Raw genomic sequence first — 14,435 nt, 5'->3', positions numbered from 1 at the left:
GACTGTTGTACCCATGGACAACTTCAAATACGAAATTTCAAACAATTCCGGTGGATAATATCGCCAAAATAATCAAAATATCGAATATCGGGAGGCATCGTTGTATGGGGGCTATACGAAGACGTGGACCTGCACAGACAATTTTCGGTCACAGGCTGTAGTACCCATTACGAACCTCAAATACGAAATTTGAAACAATTCCGTTGGATAACGTGGACAAAATCATCAAAATACCGAATATCGGGAGGTACAGTTATATGGGGGTCATTCCTAAAGGTGGACCTGTACAGACAATTTTCTGTCATACGCTGTATTATCCATTACGAACTTCAAATACCACATTTGAAACAATTCCGGTATATAATATCATTAAAATCATTAAAATACTGAATATTAGGAGGTACAGTCATATGGGGGTGATACCTAAACGTGGACCTATATAAACAATACTCTTCCAGAGAGTAAAGTACTCAGAAGAAACTCGCTGTGTGGACTTTCAGACAATTCCATTGAAAAATTTGGCTACAATCATCAAAATAACGAATATCGGGAGGTATCGTTATATGGGGGCTATACGAATACGTGAACCTGTGCGAACAATTTTCTGTCACAGGCTGTAGTACCCCTTAGGAACTTCAAATACGCAATTTGAAACAGTTCCGGTGAATACTGTTGCTAAAATCATCAAAATACCGAATATAGGGAGGTACCACTATAGGGGACCTATAGGACCTGCACAGACAATTTTCTGTCACAGGCAGTAGTATCCATTGCTAACTTTTATTACGAAATATAAAAAAATTCCGGTGAATAATGTCGTTAAAATCACCTAAATACCGAATATCGGAAGGTGCCGTTATATGGGGGTCATACCTAAACGTGGACCTATATAAACAATATTCTTCCAGGGAGTAAAGTACACAGAAGGAGCTATCTGTGTGAATTTTCAGACAATTCCATGTAAAACTTTGGCTACAATCATCAAAATACCGAATATCGGGAGGTAGCGTCATATGGGGGCTATACGAAGAAATGGATCTGCACAGACAATTTTCTGTCACAGACTGTAGTACATATTAAGAACTTCAAATACGCAATTTGAAACAGATCTGGTGGATAATGTAGCCAAAATCATTAAAATACCGATTATGGGGAGGTACCGTTATATGGTGGCTATACGAAGACGTAAACCTGCACGGAAAATTTTCTGTCACAGGTTGTAGCATCCTTTACGAACTTTTATTACAAAATTTCAAGCAATTTCGGTGAATAATGTCATTAAAATCATCAAAATGCCCAATATGGGGAAGTACAGTCATATGGGGTTATACCTAAACGTGGACCTATATAAACAATACTCTTCCATGGAGTAAAGAACTCAAAATGAACTCGCTGTGTGGATTTACAGAAAATTCCATTCAAAAATTTGGCTACAATCGTCAAAATACCGAATATCGGGAGGTAGAGTTATATGGGGCCTATACGAAGACGTGGACCTGCATAGACAATTTTCTGTCATAGGCTGTAGTATCCATTACGAACTTCAAATACCAAATTTGAAACAATTCCGGTGAATGATGTCGTTAAAATCATCAAAATATCGAATATCGGGAGGTATCGTTATATAGGGGTTGTACCTAAACGTGGACCTATATAAACAATATTCTTTCAGGGGGTAAAGTACTCAGAAGGAGTTCCCTGTGTGGATTTTCAGACAATTCCATTGAAAATTTTGGCTACAGTTACAAATGGATGGCCATAGACCCTAAAAATAACTAAAATCAGGGGGCATCTTTATACAAGGACTGTACCAAAAAGTGGACCTTTATTAATATTTTAATATTTTTTTTTATAAATAGCATTTCTATATACTTAGAACTCAAAATGCCAGAATTTAGCAACAATGAACTGACCAGCCTCACTCTTTCCCAACAATAAAGGTGAGAATACATAAAATTCTTCTTTGGCTGGCTTAAGTCATTGGCTGGCTTCTTGGGAAAAGATGAAAGAAGCGTAGGGTCAAAATCGATCTAAGTCAACCTAAAACTCCTTTGTTGCTCTACAAATAAGCCAGCCGATGACTTAAGCCATTAAAAAATAGCGTTTTTAGTATTCTCACCTTAATATTTATTATTTCCGAAAGTCGTTGCCTTTTTCTCTGGCCAGACGAAGGCCGTTCTCCCTTTACCCAAAAGTCCGTGGGTCATGTGAAATTGAATCTTTATTAGTCCTACAATTCATAGACGTGAATTTAAACAAATCTTATAATTTTTACGATTCATTTATTCGATGTGCATGTCTCAGTGGCTACGACACAAAGGATTGAATTCAATATCCTTAACAGAATTTCAAAACATCAAATGAAGTCATGTCTCAAGGTTATTGAACAAACAACAAAACAGTCAAAGGTTGTTGTTGTTGTTGTTGTTGTTTTTCTTCTTTTCTATTTCAGAACTTTTGATGGCTGTTGTAGGAATTCAGTTCATTTCGCATTTAACGCACCATTGCAGTCATCGAAACAAAACTGAGATAACTCTTTGGACAAAACAGGGCCAGACAAATACTGAACTTCTCCTGCATACAGATTTATGTGTGTGTGTGGGTGTCCTTTTTGAAGATACAGTCAAATCCGGCTACTTGCGTTTGAAGTCAACAAAAAATTATAAATAATAGTTTTTAAATTATCATGAATGCTAATATTTTTATACCCTCCACCATACTATGGAGGGTATATTAACTTTGACATTCCGTTTGTAACTCCTATACCTATATTCGGTATTTTGATGATTTTAGCGAATATATTCACCGGAATTGTTTCAAATTTGATATTTAAAGTTGGTAATGGATACTACAGCCTATGATGGAAAATTGTCTGTGCAGGTCCACGTCTTCGTATAGGCCCCATATAACTGTACCTCCCTATATTCGGTATTTTGATAATGTTAGCGATCTTATCCACCGTAAGTGTTTCAAATTTGGTATTTGAAGTTCGTAATGGATACTACAGCCTAGGACAGAAAATTGTCTGTGCAGGTCCACGTCTTCGTATAGCCCCCATATAAGTGAACTTCGCTATTTTCGATATTTTGATGATTTTAGCGACATTATTCACCGGAATTGTTTCAAATTTGGAATTTGAAGTTCGCAATGGATACTACAGCCTATGACAGAAAATTGTCTATGCAGGTCCACGTCTTCATATAGCCCCCATATAACTATACCTCCCTATATTCAGTATTTTGATGATTTTAGCTTCACTATTCACCGGAATTGTTTCAAATTTGGTATTTGAAGTTCGTAATGGATACTACAGCCTATGACAGAAAATTGCCTATGCAGGTCCACGTCTTCGTATAGCCCCCATATAACGGTACCTCCCGATATTCAGTATTTTGATGATTTTACCGACATTATTAACCGGAATTGTTTCAAATTTGGTATTTGTAGTTCGTAATGGATACTACAGCCTATGGCAGAAAATTGTCTGTGCAGGTCCACGTCTTCGTATAGGCCCCATATAATTTTACCTCCCGATATTCGGTATTTTGATGATTTTAGCAACATTGTTCAACGGAATTGTTTCAAATTTGGTATTTGAAGTTCGTAATGGATACTACAGCCTATGACAGAAAATTGCCTATGCAGGTCCACGTCTTCGTATAGCCCCCATATAACGGTACCTCCCGATATTCAGTATTTTGATGATTTTACCGACATTATTAACCGGAATTATTTCAAATTTGGCATTTGAAGTTCGTAATGGATACTACAGCTTGAGACAGAAAATTGTCTATGCAGGTTCACCTCTTCGTATAGGCCCCATATAACTGTACCTCCCTATATTTGGTATTTTGATGATTTTAGCGACATTATTCACTGGAATTGTTTCAAATTTGGTATTTAAAGTTGGTAATGGATACTTCAGCCTATGACAGAAAATTGTCTATGCAAGTCCACGTCTTCATATAGCCCCCATATAACTGTACCTCCCGATATTCGGTATTTTGGTGATTTTAGCAACATTGTTCAACGGAATTGTTTCAAATTTGGTATTTGAAGTTCGTAATGGATACTACAGCCTATGACAGAAAATTGTATATGCAGGTCCACTTCTTCGTATAGCTCCCATATAACGGTACCTCCCGATATTCGGTATTTTGAAGATTTTAGCTTCACTATTCACCGGAATTGTTTCAAATTTGGTATTTGAAGTTCGTAATGGATACTATGGCCTATGACAGAAAATTGTCTATGCAGGTAAACGTCTTCGTATAGCCCCCATATAACGGTACCTCCCGATAATCGGTATTTTGATGATTTTAGCTTCGCTATTCACCGGAATTGTTTCAAATTTGGTATTTGGAGTTCGTAATAGATACTACAGCCTATGACAGAAAATTGTCTATGCAGGTTCACGTCTTCGTATAGCTCCCATATAACGGTACCTCCCTATATTCGGTATTTTGATGATTTTAGCGACCTTATTCACCGTAAGTATTTCAAATTTGGTATTTGAAGTTCGTTATGAATACTACAGCCTAAGACAGAAAATTATCTGTGTAGGTCCACGTCTTCGTATAGCCCCCATATAATTGTACCTCCCGATAATCGGTATTTTGATGATTTAAGCGACATTATTAACCGGAATTGTTTCAAATTTGGCATTTGAAGTTCGTAATGGATACTACAGCTTATGACAGAAAATTGTCTATGCTGGGCCAGGATTTCGCAAAGTTCCGATATAACGGAAAGTTTTTGAAAATTTCCAAATTCGTTCCAAAGTGGTGGAGGGTATTCAATGTTATTGCTTTTTAAGTTGTTAGTATTTAGAATATATGGAACCATTATATTTTCCAGATTTTGTTTTGTCCGCAAAATCGAGGTTTCACTGTACTTTTTCTGTGTGCTGGTTTGCATTTGATTTTCCTTTCAAAAACAAACCATTATTCGCACAAACATAGTCCAGACAATTTTTATGATGTTTTAAAGTATTTTTATTAAAAATATTCCAAGAGGTCAGAAAACATAGTTTTCCAATTCAATGAACTGAAACTAATTCGAATTTTGAATATTTATTTATGAATTTAAAGATTGACATAATTAAAATAATCTTTAATATTTAAGGCAGCTACATAAAGAGCGTTTTTATTGACGTAAGACGTCGGCTAAATATTGAGTTTTCTTTTTTAGGTACGAATTAATGAAAACTTTAAAATGGCCATAACTCCTTAAATATTGAGTTTTCGGCGTTTTTAGCTATTATTTGTGATCACTTTTTTAAGAGTGAATTAATGAAAACTTTAAAATGGCCATAACTCCTTAAATATTGAGTTTTCGGCGTTTTTAGCTATTATTTGTGATCACTTTTTTAGGTACGAATTAATGAAAACTTTAAAATGGCCATAACTCCTTAAATATTGAGTTTTCGGCGTTTTCAGCTATTATTTGTGATCACTTTTTTAGGTACGAATTAATGAAAACTTTAAAATGGCCATAACTCCTTAAATATTGAGTTTTCGACGTTTTTAGCTATTATTTGTGATCACTTTTTTAAGAGTGAATTAATAGAAACTTTAAAATGGCCATAACTCCTTAAATATTGAGTTTTCGGCGTTTTTAGCTATTATTTGTGATCGCTTTTTTAGGTACGAATTAATGAAAACTTTAAAATGGCCATAACTCCTTAAATATTGAGTTTTCGGCGTTTTTAGCTATTATTTGTGATCACTTTTTTAGGTACGAATTAATGAAAACTTTAAAATGGCCATAACTCCTTAAATATTGAGTTTTCGGCGTTTTTAGCTATTATTTGTGATCACTTTTTTAGCTACGAATTAATGAAAACTTTAAAATGGCCATAACTCCTTAAATATTGAGTTTTCGGCGTTTTTAGCTATTATTTGTGATCACTTTTTTAGCTACGAATTAATGAAAACTTTAAAATGGCCATAACTCCTTAAATATTGAGTTTTCGGCGTTTTTAGCTATTATTTGTGATCGCTTTTTTAGGTACGAATTAATGAAAACTTTAAAATGGCCATAACTCCTTAAATATTGAGTTTTCGGCGTTTTTAGCTATTATTTGTGATCACTTTTTTAGGTACGAATTAATGAAAACTTTAAAATGGCCATAACTCCTTAAATATTGAGTTTTCGGCGTTTTTAGCTATTATTTGTGATCACTTTTTTAGGTACGAATTAATGAAAACTTTAAAATGGCCATAACTCCTTAAATATTGAGTTTTCGGCGTTTTTAGCTATTATTTGTGATCACTTTTTTAGGTACGAATTAATGAAAACTTTAAAATGGCCATAACTCCTTAAATATTGAGTTTTCGGCGTTTTTAGCTATTATTTGTGATCACTTTTTTAGGTACGAATTAATGAAAACTTTAAAATGGCCATAACTCCTTAAATATTGAGTTTTCGGCGTTTTTAGCTATTATTTGTGATCACTTTTTTAAGAGTGAATTAATGAAAACTTTAAAATGGCCATAACTCCTTAAATATTGAGTTTTCGGCGTTTTTAGCTATTATTTGTGATCACTTTTTTAAGAGTGAATTAATGAAAACTTTAAAATGGCCATAACTCCTTAAATATTGAGTTTTTGGCGTTTTTAGCTATTATTTGTGATCACTTTTTAAGAGTAAATTAATGAAAACTTTAAAATGGCCATAACTCCTTAAATATTGAGTTTTCGGCGTTTTTAGCTATTATTTGTGATCACTTTTTTAGGTACGAATTAATGAAAACTTTAAAATGGCCATGACTCCTTAAATATTGAGTTTTCGGCGTTTTTAGCTATTATTTGTGATCACTTTTTTAAGAGTGAATCAATGAAAACTTTAAAATGGCCATAACTCCTTAAATATTGAGTTTTTGGCATTTTTAGCTATTATTTGTGATCACTTTTTTAGGTACGAATTAATGAAAACTTTAAAATGGCCATAACTCCTTAAATATTGAGTTTTTGGCGTTTTTAGCTATTATTTGTGATCACTTTTTTAGGTACGAATTAAAGAAAACTTTAAAATGGCCATAACTCCTTAAATATTGAGTTTTCGGCGTTTTTAGCTATTATTTGTGATCACTTTTTTAGGTACGAATTAATGAAAACTTTAAAATGGCCATAACTCCTTAAATATTGAGTTTTCGGCGTTTTTAGCTATTATTTGTGATCACTTTTTTAGGTACGAATTAATGAAAACTTTAAAATGGCCATAACTCCTTAAATATTGAGTTTTCGGCGTTTTTAGCTATTATTTGTGATCACTTTTTTAGGTACGAATTAATGAAAACTTTAAAATGGCCATAACTCCTTAAATATTGAGTTTTCGGCGTTTTTAGCTATTATTTGTGATCACTTTTTTAGGTACGAATTAATGAAAACTTTAAAATGGCCATAACTCCTTAAATATTGAGTTTTCGGCGTTTTTAGCTATTATTTGTGATCACTTTTTTAGGTACGAATTAATGAAAACTTTAAAATGGCCATAACTCCTTAAATATTGAGTTTTCGGCGTTTTTAGCTATTATTTGTGATCACTTTTTTAGGTACGAATTAATGAAAACTTTAAAATGGCCATAACTCCTTAAATATTGAGTTTTCGGCGTTTTTAGCTATTATTTGTGATCACTTTTTTAGGTACGAATTAATGAAAACTTTAAAATGGCCATAACTCCTTAAATATTGAGTTTTCGGCGTTTTTAGCTATTATTTGTGATCACTTTTTTAGGTACGAATTAATGAAAACTTTAAAATGGCCATAACTCCTTAAATATTGAGTTTTCGGCCTTTTTTTTGCTATTATTTGTGATCACTTTTTTAGGTACGAATTAATGAAAACTTTAAAATGGCCATAACTCCTTAAATATTGAGTTTTCGGCGTTTTTAGCTATTATTTGTGATCACTTTTTTAAGAGTGAATTAATGAAAACTTTAAAATGGCCATAACTCCTTAAATATTGAGTTTTCGGCGTTTTTAGCTATTATTTGTGATCACTTTTTTGAGAGTGAATTAATGAAAACTTTAAAATGGCCATAACTCCTTAAATATTGAGTTTTCGGCGTTTTTAGCTATTATTTGTGATCACTTTTTTAAGAGTGAATTAATGAAAACTTTAAAATGGCCATAACTCCTTAAATATTGAGTTTTCGGCGTTTTTAGCTATTATTTGTGATCACTTTTTTGAGAGTGAATTAATGAAAACTTTAAAATGGCCATAACTCCTTAAATATTGAGTTTTCGGCGTTTTTAGCTATTATTTGTGATCACTTTTTTGAGAGTGAATTAATGAAAACTTTAAAATGGCCATAACTCCTTAAATATTGAATTTTCGGCGTTTTTAGCTATTATTTGTGATCACTTTTTTGAGAGTGAATTAATGAAAACTTTAAAATGGCCATAACTCCTTAAATATTGAATTTTCGGCGTTTTTAGCTATTATTTGTGATCACTTTTTTAAGAGTGAATTAATGAAAACTTTAAAATGGCCATAACTCCTTAAATATTGAGTTTTCGGCGTTTTTAGCTATTATTTGTGATCACTTTTTTAAGAGTGAATTAATGAAAACTTTAAAATGGCCATAACTCCTTAAATATTGAGTTTTCGGCGTTTTTAGCTATTATTTGTGATCACTTTTTTGAGAGTGAATTAATGAAAACTTTAAAATGGCCATAACTCCTTAAATATTGAATTTTCGGCGTTTTTAGCTATTATTTGTGATCACTTTTTTAAGAGTGAATTAATGAAAACTTTAAAATGGCCATAACTCCTTAAATATTGAGTTTTCGGCGTTTTTAGCTATTATTTGTGATCACTTTTTTAAGAGTGAATTAATGAAAACTTTAAAATGGCCATAACTCCTTAAATATTGAGTTTTCGGCGTTTTTAGCTATTATTTGTGATCACTTTTTTGAGAGTGAATTAATGAAACTTTAAAATGGCCATAACTCCTTAAATATTGAGTTTTCGGCGTTTTTAGCTATTATTTGTGATCACTTTTTTGAGAGTGAATTAATGAAAACTTTAAAATGGCCATAACTCCTTAAATATTGAATTTTCGGCGTTTTTAGCTATTATTTGTGATCACTTTTTTAAGAGTGAATTAATGAAAACTTTAAAATGGCCATAACTCCTTAAATATTGAGTTTTCGGCATTTTTGTGATCACTTTTTCAAGAGTGAATTAATGAAAACTTTAAAATGGCCATAACTCCTTAAATATTGAGTTTTCGGCGTTTTTAGCTATTATTTGTGATCACTTTTTTAAGAGTGAATTAATGAAAACTTTAAAATGGCCATAACTCCTTAAATATTGAGTTTTCGGCGTTTTTTTGCTATTATTTGTGATCACTTTTTTGAGAGTGAATTAATGAAAACTTTAAAATGGCCATAACTCCTTAAATATTGAGTTTTCGGCGTTTTTAGCTATTATTTGTGATCACTTTTTTGAGAGTGAATTAATGAAAACTTTAAAATGGCCATAACTCCTTAAATATTGAGTTTTCGGCGTTTTTAGCTATTATTTGTGATCACTTTTTTAAGAGTGAATTAATGAAAACTTTAAAATGGCCATAACTCCTTAAATATTGAGTTTTCGGCGTTTTTAGCTATTATTTGTGATCACTTTTTTGAGAGTGAATTAATGAAAACTTTAAAATGGCCATAACTCCTTAAATATTGAGTTTTCGGCGTTTTTAGCTATTATTTGTGATCACTTTTTTAAGAGTGAATTAATGAAAACTTTAAAATGGCCATAACTCCTTAAATATTGAGTTTTCGGCGTTTTTAGCTATTATTTGTGATCACTTTTTTGAGAGTGAATTAATGAAAACTTTAAAATGGCCATAACTCCTTAAATATTGAGTTTTCGGCGTTTTTAGCTATTATTTGTGATCACTTTTTTAAGAGTGAATTAATGAAAACTTTAAAATGGCCATAACTCCTTAAATATTGAGTTTTCGGCGTTTTTAGCTATTATTTGTGATCACTTTTTTGAGAGTGAATTAATGAAAACTTTAAAATGGCCATAACTCCTTAAATATTGAGTTTTCGGCGTTTTTAGCTATTATTTGTGATCACTTTTTTAAGAGTGAATTAATGAAAACTTTAAAATGGCCATAACTCCTTAAATATTGAGTTTTCGGCGTTTTTAGCTATTATTTGTGATCACTTTTTTGAGAGTGAATTAATGAAAACTTTAAAATGGCCATAACTCCTTAAATAATGAGTTTTCGGCGTTTTTTGCTATTATTTGTGATCACTTTTTTGAGAGTGAATTAATGAAAACTTTAAAATGGCCATAACTCCTTAAATATTGAGTTTTCGGCGTTTTTAGCTATTATTTGTGATCACTTTTTGAGAGTGAATTAATGAAAACTTTAAAATGGCCATAACTCCTTAAATATTGAGTTTTCGGGGTTTTTAGCTATTATTTGTGATCACTTTTTTAAGAGTGAATTAATGAAAACTTTAAAATGGCCATAACTCCTTAAATATTGAGTTTTCGGCGTTTTTAGCTATTATTTGTGATCACTTTTTTGAGAGTGAATTAATGAAAACTTTAAAATGGCCATAACTCCTTAAATATTGAGTTTTCGGCGTTTTTAGCTATTATTTGTGATCACTTTTTTGAGAGTGAATTAATGAAAACTTTAAAATGGCCATAACTCCTTAAATATTGAGTTTTCGGCGTTTTTAGCTATTATTTGTGATCACTTTTTTAAGAGTGAATTAATGAAAACTTTAAAATGGCCATAACTCCTTAAATATTGAGTTTTCGGCGTTTTTAGCTATTATTTGTGATCACTTTTTTGAGAGTGAATTAATGAAAACTTTAAAATGGCCATAACTCCTTAAATATTGAGTTTTCGGCGTTTTTAGCTATTATTTGTGATCACTTTTTTAAGAGTGAATTAATGAAAACTTTAAAATGGCCATAACTCCTTAAATATTGAGTTTTCGGCGTTTTTAGCTATTATTTGTGATCACTTTTTGAGAGTGAATTAATGAAAACTTTAAAATGGCCATAACTCCTTAAATAATGAGTTTTCGGCGTTTTTTGCTATTATTTGTGATCACTTTTTTGAGAGTGAATTAATGAAAACTTTAAAATGGCCATAACTCCTTAAATATTGAGTTTTCGGCGTTTTTAGCTATTATTTGTGATCACTTTTTTAAGAGTGAATTAATGAAAACTTTAAAATGGCCACAACTCCTTAAATATTGAGTTTTCGGCGTTTTTAGCTATTATTTGTGATCACTTTTTTGAGAGTGAATTAATGAAAACTTTAAAATGGCCATAACTCCTTAAATATTGAGTTTTCGGCGTTTTTAGCTATTATTTGTGATCACTTTTTTGAGAGTGAATTAATGAAAACTTTAAAATGGCCATAACTCCTTAAATATTGAGTTTTCGGCGTTTTTAGCTATTATTTGTGATCACTTTTTTAAGAGTGAATTAATGAAAACTTTAAAATGGCCATAACTCCTTAAATATTGAGTTTTCGGCGTTTTTAGCTATTATTTGTGATCACTTTTTTAGGTACGAATTAATAGAAACTTTAAAATGGCCATAACTCCTTAAATATTGAGATTTCGGCGTTTTTAGCTATTATTTTGAATCAGTTTTTTAGGAGTGAATTAATGAAAACTTTAAAATGGCCATAACTCCTTAAATATTGAGTTTTCGGCGTTTTTAGCTATTATTTGTGATCACTTTTTTAAGAGTGAAAGAATGAAAACTTTAAAATGGCCATAACTCCTTAAATATTGAGTTTTCGGCGTTTTTAGCTATTATTTGTGATCACTTTTTTAGGTACGAATTAATGAAAACTTTAAAATGGCCATAACTCCTTAAATATTGAGTTTTCGGCGTTTTTAGCTATTATTTGTGATCACTTTTTTAAGAGTGAATTAATGAAAACTTTAAAATGGCCATAACTCCTTAAATATTGAGTTTTCGGCGTTTTTAGCTATTATTTGTGATCACTTTTTGAGAGTGAATTAATGAAAACTTTAAAATGGCCATAACTCCTTAAATATTGAGTTTTCGGCGTTTTTAGCTATTATTTGTGATCACTTTTTAAGAGTGAATTAATGAAAACTTTAAAATGGCCATAACTCCTTAAATATTGAGTTTTCGGCGTTTTTAGCTATTATTTGTGATCACTTTTTGAGAGTGAATTAATGAAAACTTTAAAATGGCCATAACTCCTTAAATATTGAGTTTTCGGCGTTTTTAGCTATTATTTGTGATCACTTTTTTAAGAGTGAATTAATGAAAACTTTAAAATGGCCATAACTCCTTAAATATTGAGTTTTCGGCGTTTTTAGCTATTATTTGTGATCACTTTTTTGAGAGTGAATTAATGAAAACTTTAAAATGGCCATAACTCCTTAAATAATGAGTTTTCGGCGTTTTTTGCTATTATTTGTGATCACTTTTTTGAGAGTGAATTAATGAAAACTTTAAAATGGCCATAACTCCTTAAATATTGAGTTTTCGGCGTTTTTAGCTATTATTTGTGATCACTTTTTTAAGAGTGAATTAATGAAAACTTTAAAATGGCCACAACTCCTTAAATATTGAGTTTTCGGCGTTTTTAGCTATTATTTGTGATCACTTTTTTGAGAGTGAATTAATGAAAACTTTAAAATGGCCATAACTCCTTAAATATTGAGTTTTCGGCGTTTTTAGCTATTATTTGTGATCACTTTTTTGAGAGTGAATTAATGAAAACTTTAAAATGGCCATAACTCCTTAAATATTGAGTTTTCGGCGTTTTTAGCTATTATTTGTGATCACTTTTTTAAGAGTGAATTAATGAAAACTTTAAAATGGCCATAACTCCTTAAATATTGAGTTTTCGGCGTTTTTAGCTATTATTTGTGATCACTTTTTTAGGTACGAATTAATAGAAACTTTAAAATGGCCATAACTCCTTAAATATTGAGATTTCGGCGTTTTTAGCTATTATTTTGAATCAGTTTTTTAGGAGTGAATTAATGAAAACTTTAAAATGGCCATAACTCCTTAAATATTGAGTTTTCGGCGTTTTTAGCTATTATTTGTGATCACTTTTTTAAGAGTGAAAGAATGAAAACTTTAAAATGGCCATAACTCCTTAAATATTGAGTTTTCGGCGTTTTTAGCTATTATTTGTGATCACTTTTTTAGGTACGAATTAATGAAAACTTTAAAATGGCCATAACTCCTTAAATATTGAGTTTTCGGCGTTTTTAGCTATTATTTGTGATCTCTTTTTTAGGTACGAATTAATGAAAACTTTAAAATGGCCATAACTCCTTAAATATTGAGTTTTCGGCGTTTTTAGCTATTATTTGTGATCACTTTTTTAAGAGTGAATTAATGAAAACTTTAAAATGGCCATAACTCCTTAAATATTGAGTTTTCGGCGTTTTTAGCTATTATTTGTGATCACTTTTTTGAGAGTGAATTAATGAAAACTTTAAAATGGCCATAACTCCTTAAATATTGAGTTTTCGGCGTTTTTAGCTATTATTTGTGATCACTTTTTAAGAGTGAATTAATGAAAACTTTAAAATGGCCATAACTCCTTAAATATTGAGTTTTCGGCGTTTTTAGCTATTATTTGTGATCACTTTTTTGAGAGTGAATTAATGAAAACTTTAAAATGGCCATAACTCCTTAAATATTGAGTTTTCGGCGTTTTTAGCTATTATTTGTGATCACTTTTTTAAGAGTGAATTAATGAAAACTTTAAAATGGCCATAACTCCTTAAATATTGAGTTTTCGGCGTTTTTAGCTATTATTTGTGATCACTTTTTTGAGAGTGAATTAATGAAAACTTTAAAATGGCCATAACTCCTTAAATAATGAGTTTTCGGCGTTTTTTGCTATTATTTGTGATCACTTTTTTGAGAGTGAATTAATGAAAACTTTAAAATGGCCATAACTCCTTAAATATTGAGTTTTCGGCGTTTTTAGCTATTATTTGTGATCACTTTTTAAGAGTGAATTAATGAAAACTTTAAAATGGCCACAACTCCTTAAATATTGAGTTTTCGGCGTTTTTAGCTATTATTTGTGATCACTTTTTTGAGAGTGAATTAATGAAAACTTTAAAATGGCCATAACTCCTTAAATATTGAGTTTTCGGCGTTTTTAGCTATTATTTGTGATCACTTTTTTGAGAGTGAATTAATGAAAACTTTAAAATGGCCATAACTCCTTAAATATTGAGTTTTCGGCGTTTTTAGCTATTATTTGTGATCACTTTTTTAGGTACGAATTAATGAAAACTTTAAAATGGCCACAACTCCTTAAATATTGAGTTTTCGGCGTTTTTAGCTATTATTTGTGATCACTTTTTTAGGTACGAATTAATGAAAACTTTAAAATGGCCATAACTCCTTAAATATTGAGTTTTCGGCGTTTTTAGCTATT

The sequence above is a fragment of the Musca domestica genome, unplaced genomic scaffold, assembly GCF_030504385.1.
Source record: "Musca domestica strain aabys unplaced genomic scaffold, Musca_domestica.polishedcontigs.V.1.1 236, whole genome shotgun sequence".
In the NCBI taxonomy this organism is placed as follows: Eukaryota; Metazoa; Arthropoda; class Insecta; order Diptera; family Muscidae; genus Musca; species Musca domestica.
This window is presented reverse-complemented; position numbering follows the sequence as displayed.